Here is a 13,345-nt window from a genome sequence, read left to right as displayed (position 1 = left end):
GGTTCATTCCTTTATTGAAGATACGAATTCCATTAAAGTAAATGCACGGCTCGGGGGAGTGCGGACATGGTGGAAGTGAGCAGGGAAGGACAACAGCTGTTTCGCGCTACACCAGCGCTTCTACAGGTCTACAGCTTTAATGGAATTCGTATCTTCAATGAAGGAATGAACCACGCCACCTGGTGAGTGATGCTGCAATTTTTTTCTCTTTGCATATACATTATGCATATACATAAATTGGAATTTATCTCTTTTTTTTCCTTATGCGAGCACCTCCAGTTACTGAGTTTCAGGCACCCACAATTGACTGCATACAAAAAAGCAGTGCTCGTTGCAGAGGCTGTGCAGTGCCACGTTTTTTTCTTATTGCTCATTATAAACTTCTGTGAAGCACCTGGGAGTTCAAGGCACTCACCACACATCTACATACATTTTTTGAGAAGTCTAGTTTCCAAATTGGGGTCACTTGTGGGTTTTTTTCACTATTTAGGCACATGAGGAGCTCTCCAAACTGGACATGGTGTCGACTAATGATTCCAGCTAATTATTAAATAAATAATCAGCTGTGAAAGGTTAAAAATAGCATGTACATAAGGACAAAGTAAAAGGTGCTGGTGTGTTACTGCTGTACCTGACATATGATGCTGATCAGGCAGGAGAAACTGCGACGCGCATTTCGCAGTCACTTCTTCCTTGGAGGTAAGTTGGTGTTGCACCCAAAACAGCAGTATTCTCCCACATATGAGGTATCGGCATAATCAGGAGAAATTGCACAATAAATTGTACAGTGCAATTTCTCCTGTTACCCTTATAAAGATGCAATACCCTGAGGGTCTAGTTTCTAAAATGGTGTCACTTGTGAGGAATTTTCCCTGTTTAGGCACATCAGGGGCTATCTAAATGCGGCATGACATCCGCTAATTTTTCCAGCAAATTTTGCATTCAAAAAGTCAAATGGTGCTTCTTCAATTCCGAGCTCTGCCATGCGCCCAAACAGTGGTTTTCCCCTACATGAGGGGTATAGGCATGCTCAGGAGAAATTGCACAACAAATTTTGGTGTTCATTTTTTCCTATTACCTTGTGAAAATAAAAAAAATTGGGTCTAAACTAAATTTTTTTGTGAAAAAAAAAGTTAAATGTTCATTTTTTTCCACATTCCAAAAATTCCTGTGAAGCACTTGAGGGGTTAATGAACTTCTTGAATGTGGTTTTGAGCACCTTCATGGGTGCAGTTTTTAGAATGGTGCCAACTTTGTATATTTTCTATCATATAGATGGCTCAAAGTCACTTCAAATGTGAGGTGGTCCCTAAAAAAAATTGATATGTAAACTTTGTTGGAAAAATTAGAATCGCTGGTCAACTTAAGTTTTAACCCTTATCATTTCCTAACAAAAAATAATTTGTTTAAAAAATTGTGCTGATCTAAGGTAGACATGTGGGAAATGTTATTTATTAACTATTTCGTGTGACAGGTCTCTGATGTAAGGGCACGAGAATTCAAAGTTGGAAAATTGCTAAATTTTCACCAAATTTTTCGTTTTTTGTTTTTTTTTTACAAATAAATGCAAGTTATATGGAACAAATTTTACCACCATCATGAATTGCAAAGTCACGAAAAAACAATCTCAGAATAAGTGACATCTGTTCAAGAGTTCCAGAGTTATTACGTCATAAAGTGGTCAGAATTGTAAAAATTGGCCTGGTCATTAACGAGCAAGCCACCTTGGGGGGTAAAGGGGTTAAAATGGGGGACTCTCAAAAAAATTAATTATGTGGGGTTCCCCCTATAATTAACCAGCAAAGGCTAGGCAGACAGGTGGGGGGCTAATATTAATAAGGAAAATAAACCAGCTCACCTGTGACGCATAAACCAAATCTCGGGAGCACGGACCCGCTGTGTCCAGGCGTATAAAGTCCAAAAAAGTAGAGAATGTCCAGCTTCAAAGAATCCGTAAAAAGGAGTTTTCTTTATTCACAAACTTTAAACATGGAGGATACAGACTTCAGCACGAACCATATGGGTAAGAATCTCAACACGTTTCTGGAGACTAAGCTCCCTTAATCATGACATGATTACGGGAGCTTAGTCTCCAGAAACGCATTGAATTCTTACCCATATGGTTCATGCTGAAGTCTGTATCCTCCATGTTTAAAGTTTGTGAATAAAGAAAACTCTTTTTTACGGATTCGGTGAAGCAGGACATTCTCTTCTTTTTTGACCAATATTAACTCCTTAATTCCATATGACGTACTATCCCGTCAAGGTGACCTGGGACTTAATTCCCAGTGACGGGATAGTAAGTCATATGCGATCGGCCGCGCTCACGGGGGAAGCGCGGCCGATCGCGGCCGGGTGTCAGCTGACTATCGCAGCTGACATCCGGCACTATGTGCCGGGAGCGGTCACGGACTGCCCCCGGCACATTAACCCCGGCACACTGTGATCAAACATGATCGCAGTGTTCCGGCGGTATAGGGAAGCATCGTGCAGGGAGGGGGCTTCCTGCAGGCTTCCATGAGACCCTCGGAGCAAAGCGATGTGATCGCGTTGCTGTGAGGGTCTCTTACCACCTCCTCCTCCCTGCAGGTCCCGGATCCAAAATGGCAGTGGGGCTGCATCCGGGTCCTGCAGGGAGGTGGCTTACCAAGCGCCTGCTCAGAGCAGGCGCTGGTAAACCTGCAGCGCTGTAGGTCAGATTGCTGATCTGAAAGAGTGCTGTGCAAACTGTCAGATCAGCGATCTGTGATGTCCCCCCGGGACAAAGTAAAAAAAAAATTTCCACATGTGTAAAAAAAATAAAATAAATAAAATTCCTAAATAAAGAAGAAAAAAAATATTATTCCCATAAATACATTTCTTTATCTAAATAAAAAAATAAAACAATAAAAGTACACATATTTAGTATCGCCGCGTCCGTAATGACCCGACCTATAAAACTGTCCCACTAGTTAACCCCTTCAGTGAACACCGTAAAAAAAAAAAAAACCCGAGGCAAAAAACAACGCTTTATTATCATACTGCCGTACAAAAAACATGGAATAACACGCGATCAAAAAGATGGATATAAATAACCATGGTACCGCTGAAAACGTCATCTTGTCCCGCAAAAAACGAGCCTCCATACAGCATCATCAGTGAAAAAATAAAAAAGTTATAGTCCTCAGAATAAAGCGATGCCAAAATAATTATTTTTTCTATAAAATAGTTTTTATCGTATAAAAGCGCCAAAACATAAAAAAATGATATAAATGAGGTATCGCTGTAATCATACTGACCCGAAGAATAAAACTGCTTTATCCATTTTACCAAACGTGGAACGGTATAAACGTCCCCCCCCAAAAGAAATTCATGAATAGCTGGTTTGTGGTAATTCTGCATCACAAAAATTGGAATAAAAAGCGATCAAAAAATGTGACGTGCCCGAAAATGTTACCAATAAAAACGTCAACTCGTCCCGCAAAAAACAAGACCTCACATGACTCTGTGGACCAAAATATGGAAAAATTATAGGTCTCAAAATGTGGAGACGCAAAAACTTTTTTGCTATAAAAAGCGTCTTTTAGTGTGTGACAGCTGCCAATCATAAAAATCCCCAATAAAAAACAGTATAAAAGTAAATCAAACCCCCCTTCATCACCCCCTTAGTTAGGGAAACATAATAAAATTTAAAAAATGTATTTATTTCCATTTTCCCGTTAGGGTTAGGGCTAGGGCTAGGGTTAGAGCTAGGGTTAGGGCTAGGGCTAGAGCTAGGGTTAGGGCTAGAGCTAGGGTTAGGGTTGGGGCTAGGGTTGGGGCTAAAGTTAGGGTTGGGGCTAAAGTTAGGGTTGGGGCTAAAGTTAGGGTTAGGGTTTGGATTACATTTACGGTTGGGATTAGGTTTGGGATTAGATTTAAGGGTGTGTCAGGGTTAGGGGTGTGGTTAGGGTTACTGTTGGGATAAGGGTTAGGGGCGTGTTTGGGTTACGGTTTCAGTTAAAATTGGGGTCAGGGTTTCCACTGTTTAGGCACATCAGGGGCTCTCCAAACACGACATGGTGTCCGATCTCAATTCCAGCTAATTATGCGTTGAAAAAGTAAAACAGTGCTCCTTCCCTTCTGAGCTCTCCCGTGCGGCCAAACAGGGGTTTACCCCAAAACATGGGGTATCAGCGTACTCGGGACAAATTCTATCAACAAATCTGTGGGACCGCCATGGGGTCTAATATGGCGCCGGCTTACGCCAATCTATACATGGACCAATTTGAACAGAGTCACGTGTATGTTAATCCTCTTTTCCAGTCATACTCAGGATGCTGGGTCCGCTACATAGACGACGTCTTCTGTCTATGGAACGGGCCAGCTGCAACATTCTCCCTATTTGTCTCTCAGATCAATGAGGTAAGACCAGAGCTACAATTTGTACCTAATAGTGATACACAGAAAATTCCATTTCTAGACACCCTGGTGATCAAAAACGGACATGGTGGTTTGGACACAGACATCTTTGTGAAACCTACAGATTCAAATAATCTACTCCTCTATACAAGTTGCCACCCCAAATCCACTAGGAACAGCTTACCGCGATCACAATTCCACAGGGTCACTAATATAGTTTCGGACCCCAACTTGACAGAGACCCGGCTAAACGACATGTCCCAGAAATTCATGGAGAGAGAATATCCCATCAATATTCTCCAATATGAGAAACGAAGAATTCTACAAAATCATCCTCCTCCGGCCAACCAAACCCCCAAAAAAGATAGGGTCCCTTTCATACATACACATCACCCTGTTATGCCCTTGGTATACAAGGTAATTAACAAACATTGGCCCCTCCTGTCCGAGGCCTACCCTCAAATAACCCCCTTTCAATCTCCTACCCTGATGTGCAAACGTAGACCAAGAAACATCAGGGATTATCTGGTTAGGGCGGATGTGGGTAGCCTCACCAGACAACCGAAACAACAGTTTTTAGGCTCCGCAAGAACAGGCACGTTCCCTTGCCTAGGATGTGCCTGCTGTGCTAATGTAATTAAGTCAAGTGAGATCATACACCCACACACTGGCAAGAGGTTTGACATCAAGGGGTTTCATACATGCAACTCCAATTTTGTAGTCTACTTGATAAAATGCCCTTGTGGCCTCATATATGTAGGCGAAACGACTCAGCATGTGCGCGATAGGATTTCGAGCCATAAATCCACCATCAGACTTAGGAAAACATGGCTCCCACTTCCGGATCACTTTACTAGGACCAACCATTCGGTGTCACAATTACGCTTCCAGGTGATTGAAAAAGTAGAGAAACCTAGACGTGGGGGGGATCATGTAAAATTATTAAAACAAAGGGAGGCCTTTTGGATCTATACACTACAGACCCTTTCACCTAAGGGGCTCAATAGGGAACTGGACTTGGTATTCAGCTAGGTACATACGACATCAGTCTCTCCACATACCATAGTCTACAGGCTCTTCATATTTATGCAATAATTAACCCTTGTTCCTCTTCCTTCCTCTCCATCACGCCTCAGACTTCATGATAGAACTATATACAGAAGCTGGTGGATCGCACTCTTTTCCTCTATCACTGCACTCTCAGGGTAAGTCCTCTTAGTTTTCCAATTTTTTTCAAAAAATCTTATTTTTCTATTTTTTTCACTTTTTTATTTATTTTTCTTCATTTTTTCAGTTTTTCATTGTTCTGATGTTTCTCATCTCATTCATTTAAATTTTTATTATTTTTTATCTTTTATTTTTTATCTTTTATTTTTTATTTTTATTTACTTTTTTCATTATTTCTATGTATCCGTCTCATTCCATTCATTTTGTTCATCTTTTATTTTTTATTTTTATTTATTTTTTATTTTTTAATTCTCAGTCATTATTGTCATTATTATTTTCTTTAGTATTAGTCTGGTTTTTTGCTGTCCATCATTAATAATCTCTATTCCTATGCTAAACCTGACCGCTACAACAAAGTGCTCAACGATAAAATCTTATTCCCTCCTCATTACGGGATATACTTGCCTTGCTCCAGGCACATCCCCCCTCTCAGACAGACTACACAGATTCATAGATCCCCACGTGGCCAGACTGCTTGTTTACATAGACTCCTGTGACACAGCACTTCCAGCACTGTGCTGGGAGCGCTGTACTGGGCATGCCCGGAAATGACGTCAGACGCCTTCAGCTTAAAACACTGGGGGTTGTCACCATTCTACACTGCATCACCAAGGAGACGGACTCAGTGCTACAGGACCCTTGCAGACTCCGGTAATTACCTGGATTTCTAATGGGAATCACTTAGACTCTTATTAATCTGCAATTCTCTCACCGCAGAGGTATACATGTGGGATACTTATAAGTTTATTTTCTCCTCACAGCCCACTCCGGACTGCCTCTGTACCTTTTCTACCCTCCATTAGAAGGTCAGTGTCACATGTGGTATTAGAGACTCTAGATAGGGGTTAATGTTGCTCCAGGATCCGGCAGATTGCAGACTACTTTGTTTTTGTTTTTTTTCCCTGCATATTTTTTTCCCTGCATTTTTTTTCCCTGCATATGTTTTTCCTGCAGATTTCTTGCATGTATATGGTTTATGCTGAACCTAGGGTCTGTAATATAACGGCCGCGGTCTCCTTCCTTTTTTGCTCGTTCCTGTATATTGGACTAGTGACCTCAGGGGTTAATACAATAATAGGAATTAGGCTCTTGGGTGGTTGTATATATATGTATATGTGTTGATATTAGTAGTAGTGTAGCAGTCATATAACTCGTCAAACTCAATTTGACAGGTGGACACGCCCCTATCAAAGTGTATCAAAGTGTGTAACCCCTCCCCCCCCCCCCCCCCCCTGCCAGCTGGCCTCCTTGTCTTCTAACAGCAGCTGTGTGGCAGCTCCCCCTCCCTTTTTATATAGTTTAATTTGTTAATACAGGGAATATTATCTCCGTAATTGTTTTATATTAGAGTTTTATATTTATAGGTGCTTTATAATGGGCGCATTATGTATGCGGGCATGTTACAACATGAATGTTATCCCCTGGGCATGTTACAACATGAGTGTTACCCCCGTAATTGATTTATATTAGAGTTTTATATTTATAGGTGCTTTATAATGGGCGCATTATGTGTGCGACCATATTACAACAATCGCAGGTATGAATCGTGGTGTTTTATACGTTTATAAAAAGCAAAAGTCGGGGTATTGTAAAAGTAACCGTTGATTAGATGTCTATGTAACACACTATCATCACTTTCTGAACACTTGTTAAAACTCAGAAACTCTGGCTCGAATGTATGTCATGCAGACACACACCTGTTTTTTTTTTTTTTTTTTTTTTCTGACTGGAGCCCCTGCAGCCTGTACACAGTACACTTCTTTCAAAATAAATATCAATACTGCAACGTACAAAATAAATAACACGTTGGTTATACAGCAACAAACGCCTTACAAAATAATGTGATTATTTATCCACTATAAGTTGTGGTTCATTATCACTGAACACATTCTAACTGCAGAAACACTGGCTGTCTAGTTAACGGCCACACAACTGCTTGCATTTAAGTATGGAATACTGTCTCCTACTTAATTACCCTAACAGCTGGGATCCCTGTGCTTGGAAAATGACTGGATCACTGTGCATGGAAAATGACCGCGTATGATTCAAACCTGTGTTTGTGGGGCTCCCCGCAGCTGTTTCTCAGGTACCCCAAATAACGGGGCGCAAGCAGAGGCTGGCTAAAAATAGTTTACTGTGTGAAATAAAGCATGGTAGATTTCCCACTAGCCGAGAAAACACAGAATTTGCTAGCAGCTGGCACACAAAGCATCTGTCACCTTGAACGTCCTCTAAGGGTACACAGTACCATTTTGATCGCTACGACGGTACGATTCGTGACGTTCTAGCGATATCGTTACGATATCGCAGTGTCTGACACGCAGCAGCGATCAGGGATCCTGCTGAGAATCGTACGTCGTAGCAGATCGTGTGGAACTTTCTTTCGTCGCTTGATCACCCGCTGACATCGCTGGATCGTTGTGTGTGACAGCGATCCAGCGATGTCTTCGCTTGTAACCAGGGTAAACATCGGGTAACTAAGCGCAGGGCCGCGCTTAGTAACCCGATGTTTACCGTGGTTACCAGCGTAAACGTAAAAAAACAAACAGTACATACTTACATTACGGTGTCTGTCCTCCAGCGTCTCAGCTTCTCTCCACTGTGTGAGCGTCTGCCGGCCGGAAAGCGAGCACAGCGGTGACGTCTGACGTCACCGCTGTGCTTGCCGGCTATGGCGCTTACACAGTGGAGACTAGAGAAGCAGAACGCCGGGGACAGACACCGGAATGTAAGTATGTACTGTTTGTTTTTTTTACGTTTACGCTGGTAACCAGGGTAAACATCGGGTTACTAAGCGCGGCCCTGCGCTTAGTTACCCGATGTTTACCCTGGTTACCGGGGACTTCGGCATCGCTCCAGCGCCATGATTGCAACGTGTGACCGCAGTCTACGACGCTGGAGCGATAATCATACGATCGCTGCGACGTCACGGATCGTGCCGTCGTAGCGATCAAAATGGTACTGTGTGACAGTACCCTAAGAATTTAAACAACTAGCTAGATCAGTGAAGACAAGGGCAGTTTTGATTAAATTGATAATTGCAATTAGAACGCGGTAAATTTGAAAATGTTGACGAAATAATCGTGAGTGAAGACAAGTGCAGTTGGCCACTGCACATTTAGAGTGAAACAGCATATTTTTCAGCTTATAACGCAGTTTCTCATTTTCATGAGTTTTAAGAGGTCGTGTTATGTGTGATACGGGGGCTACATGCTCGTGTGGTTAATAGATAAAATACAGATATGATATGCCAATTCACCAACAGTGACCGGCTTACACATAACTCGACAATAATCAAGGGTAGATATACAATACAAGGCAATAGACTTTATTAAAGTATGTATCAGACAGGCGTGATATTTACTAAGGCAGCTGAAATGAATTTGCCTCTGTAATCAGAGCAGTGTATTTTATACACAGTGTTCACATATAGTGAATAGTGCTTCTATATGTATTTGTGCTGAGAGTGCATTCTGCAACCAGAGCAATACTGCTAGCTATCAGTGTGAAACTTTCAGACAAGTACAGTATATTCTGGACATATTATGTATAATTATTAGTTAATTGTTCACTAAAACGATCATTTCTGACAGAACAATGTCAAATTTTGACAAAGACAATTCAATAATATAAAAATTCTTACAGAATATAAAAAGCAAAAACATTAAATATGTATGTACACATGCATGATTTAGCTTAAAAGACATATTATGTATAATTATTAGTTAATTTTTCACTAAAATGACACAAAATTGTGTTTTATAATACACCAGGCTGTTTATTCATTATATGTTGTATTAAATAGAGTCTAACTATCACATTACATGTCTTGCTGTACCAGTATGTATCAGACTGCAATGGCACATCACACTGCTTGCTGTAGTGAATAGAGCTTCTATATGCAATTGTGCTGAGAGTGCAATCTGTTATCAGTGCAATACTGCTAACTATCAGTGTGAAACTTTCAGAGGACTGTGTTATGTGTGATAACTTACCGAAGCGGTAAAAGCAAAACACAGATGTAGAAGTGCAAAAATGACAGTCACTGTATGAGTTTTAATAGACTTTAATAAAGTATGTATCAGACAGGCGTGATATTTACTAAGGCAGCTGAAATGAATTTGCCTCTGTAATCAGAGCAGTGTATTTTATACACAGTGTTCACATATAGTGAATAGTGCTTCTATATGTATTTGTGCTGAGAGGGCATTCTGCAACCAGAGCGATACTGCTAGCTATCACTGTGAAACTTTCAGACAAGCACAGTATATTCTGGACATATTATGTATAATTATTAGCTAATTTTTCACTAAAATTATAATCTCTGCCCGAACAGCGGATTAAACTTGAAAATTTTGACAAAAACTATCCTATATTAATGTGCGTATTTTTATTACACTCACCACAGGTCATATTATGTATAATTATTAGTTAATTGTTCACTAAAATGATAATTTCTGCCCGAACAGCGGGTTAAACTTGAAAATTTTGACAAAAGCTATCCTATATTATGGCTCGTATTTTTATTACACTCATCCCCAAATGAGCCACTGCTAATTTGATGACACAATTTTTAGCATTTCAATACTATACATTAACTAAATGCTAGAGCTTATGTTACAGTATTTTATCTGTTTATTTTATAGCATTTTATCTGTTTATTTTATAGCATTTTATCTGTTTATTTTATAGCATATTAGATTTTCACATTATTTGTAGCTGTTTGTGTGGCTGCCTCTGTAAGCCGCATTTTTCTGCCGACAGGCCATAAAGATGTGACCGTAGCCGCAGCTCGCTGAGCGTTACCACCGGACTCACTTCTCTTTGGAGGCTTCTGAATGTACACTATTCCCACCCACGGACAGTTTTCATTTAAAAATATGAATATTATTGAATATAATGTATTACCTATGTTACAGTATTTTATTTTCCCGGTGTTACATTTGTTTTGCTGTCTGTTTTACCACTTCAGTGCTATACATTAACTAAATGCTAGAGTTTCTGTAACAGAAACTAGGGACCAGTGTTTTGACAGGGTATAAAGCGGTTGTTTTATACATGACAGGTATATGAATATAAAAAGTAAAAATCATCACATGTACAATTAACATACACCATTACACTTCTTATAAAATAGAGTATATTATGTATATTCTGTGTTTCTGCCCGATTATTTGATTATTTGATTTATACCTCACTGTATGGGATTATTATGTATAGATATGAATATCACTGAATAGTCTCATATCTCCCCGGCCGTAATAGGCTCTAATGCTATAACATCCCACCTCTGCTTGCTGTCTCAGATCTCAACCACAGTAATAGAGTCTGGTGGTATAACCGGCCACCTCAGCTTCTGTAGGGGGAGCGGGGTGTGTTTCTACAGTATTATTCTGTTGGGAGCTTGAAGTCTGGGCACTATAACTCCTAACAGCTGCTAAGATTTTCTGTGGTGCAGATACAAGCACTCAACTTGCTAGCAGCTGTTAAAATGTATCTGTACTGACCACTAACTAGATGTCAGGTTGTGTGATATAGTTTAATTTGTTAATACAGTGAATATTATCCCAGTAAATGTTTTATATTAGATGTTTATATGATATATTAAGATTAGTCTTGCTTGACAAGCCAGTGTTCTGACATTTTCATAAACCTATAGCCCCAATAATATTTATTTGGCCTGCAGATAATTAATTAAAAGCGCATAAAGCGTGTTAAATAGACAGTACACCAAAAGCACAGCGAATCAAAATGTATTAAATTGATTACTGATACGCTTCCAACAAATTGATAATAATATCAAAAGTGTACCAACAATATTTATTCTCTTTTATTGACATCGGATATCGTAGCGCCTGTGCCGTCTATTTGCACACAATCATTTTGAAACCGTGTTTTGCTGACCTTAAACATTTTGTATAACAGATGTGTTTCTCCGGATTTTTCTAGCGCAGCTCGCTGAGCGTTACCACTGCACTCACCTCTCTTTGCTGTTTCTGAATGTACACTATTCTTACCCATAGACAACTTTCCTTTAAAAAATACGAATATTATTGAATATAATGTTTTACATATGTCACAGTATTTTATTTTCCTGGTGTTACTTTAATAATAATAATGATAATAATAATAATAATAACCATACACCGCAAAATTGTGTCAATATTGAACGACTATGAAATTTTCCATAAAAATCTTCTTGGTTAACCCAAGACACGTAAGAAACAAATGCAGGACTTTTACAACCGCCACAGACACGTATATTATTCCATCATTCTTTAATTCAACATTATTTTATCACACATTAATTTCACAGATGTCTGTGCCATCTATTTGCACACAACCATTTTGAAGCCGTGTTTTGCTGACCTTAAACATTTGTATAACAGCTGTGTTTCTCATGATTTTTCTAGCGCAGCTCGCTGAGCGTTACCACTGCACTCATTTCTCTTTGCTGCTTCTGAATGTACACTATTCCCAACCATGGACAGTTTTCCTTTAAAAAATATGCGTATTATTGAATATAATGTTTTACATATGTTACAGTATTTTATTTTATTAATAGTTACTTTTAACTATTCTTTTAGAGTGCCTAGTAGATTTATATTCTTTGCCTGATATATTTCTACACAAAGCTTCAAACTATTTTGTAATTTATAATGTATCACAGTAGTTTCATATGAAGCTACATCTTAGGCCCCATTCAGACTATTGTAATATCTGTAGCTTAACCCCTTAGTGACAGAGCCAATTTGGTACTTAATGACCGAGCCAATTTTTACAATTCTGACCAGTGTCACTTTATGAGGTTATAACTCTGGAACGCTTTATCGGATCCCGCTGATTCTGAGATTGTTTTTTCGTGACATGTTGTACTTCAAGTTAGTGGTAACATTTCTTCGATATTACTTGCGATTATTTATGAAAAAAATGGAAATATGGCGAAAATTTTTAAAATTTTGCAATTTTCAAACTTTGTATTTTTATGCCCTTAAATCAGAGAGATATGTCACAAAAAATAGTTAATAAATAACATTTCTCACATGTCTACTTTACATCAGCACAATTTTGGAAACAATTTTTTTTTTTGTTAGGGAGTTATAAGGGTTAAAAGTTGACCAGCAATTTCTCATTTTTACAACACCATGTTTTTTTTAGGGACCACATCACCTTTGAAGTGATTTTGAGGGGTCTATATGATAGAAAATAACCAAGTGTGACACCATTCTAAAAACTGCACCCCTCAAGCTGCTCAAAACCACATTCAAGAAGTTTATTAACCCTTTACGTACTTCACAGGAACTAAAACAATGTGGAAGAAAAAAATTAACATTTTACTTTTTTTTGCAAACATTTTACTTCAGAACCATTTTTTTTAATTTTCACAAGTGTAAAAACAGAAATTTAACCACAAATTTTGTTGTGCAATTTTTCCTGAGTACGCCGATACCCCATATGTGGAGGTAAACCACTGTTTGGGCGCACCGCAGAGCTTGGAAGTGAAGGAGCACCGTTTGACTGTTTCAATGCAGAATTGGCTGGAATTGAGATCGGACGCCATGTCGCGTTTGGAGAGCCCCTAATGTGCCTAAACAGTGGAAACCCCCCACAAGTGACACCATTTTGGAAACTAGACCCCCCAAGGAACTTATCTAGATGTGTGGTGAGCACTTTGAACCCCCAAGTGCTTCACAGAAGTTTATAACGTAGAGCCGTGAAAATAAAAAATCGCATTTGT

The 13,345-nt window shown here is 39.3% G+C and overlaps 1 protein-coding gene and 1 long non-coding RNA gene across 6 annotated transcripts in view; one reads left to right on the top strand and one right to left on the bottom strand.

The window, feature by feature from the left end:
* MTRR (5-methyltetrahydrofolate-homocysteine methyltransferase reductase) overlaps positions 1-13,345 on the bottom strand; it is a 1,305,783-nt gene that overhangs the window by 160,669 nt on the left and 1,131,769 nt on the right. The window lies entirely within an intron of this gene.
* The window catches only part of LOC143782227 (uncharacterized), a 70,654-nt gene continuing 63,513 nt past the window's right edge, over positions 6,205-13,345 (top strand). Inside the window, exon 1 of the long non-coding RNA XR_013216897.1 lies at positions 6,205-6,413. This is a non-coding gene — a long non-coding RNA (uncharacterized LOC143782227). The remainder of the gene's footprint in view (positions 6,414-13,345) is intronic.

This window comes from Ranitomeya variabilis, chromosome 6, assembly GCF_051348905.1.
Source record: "Ranitomeya variabilis isolate aRanVar5 chromosome 6, aRanVar5.hap1, whole genome shotgun sequence".
NCBI lineage: Eukaryota > Metazoa > Chordata > Amphibia > Anura > Dendrobatidae > Ranitomeya > Ranitomeya variabilis.
The sequence above is the reverse complement of the archived record's forward strand: the minus strand, read 5'-3'. Positions and strand labels throughout refer to the sequence as shown.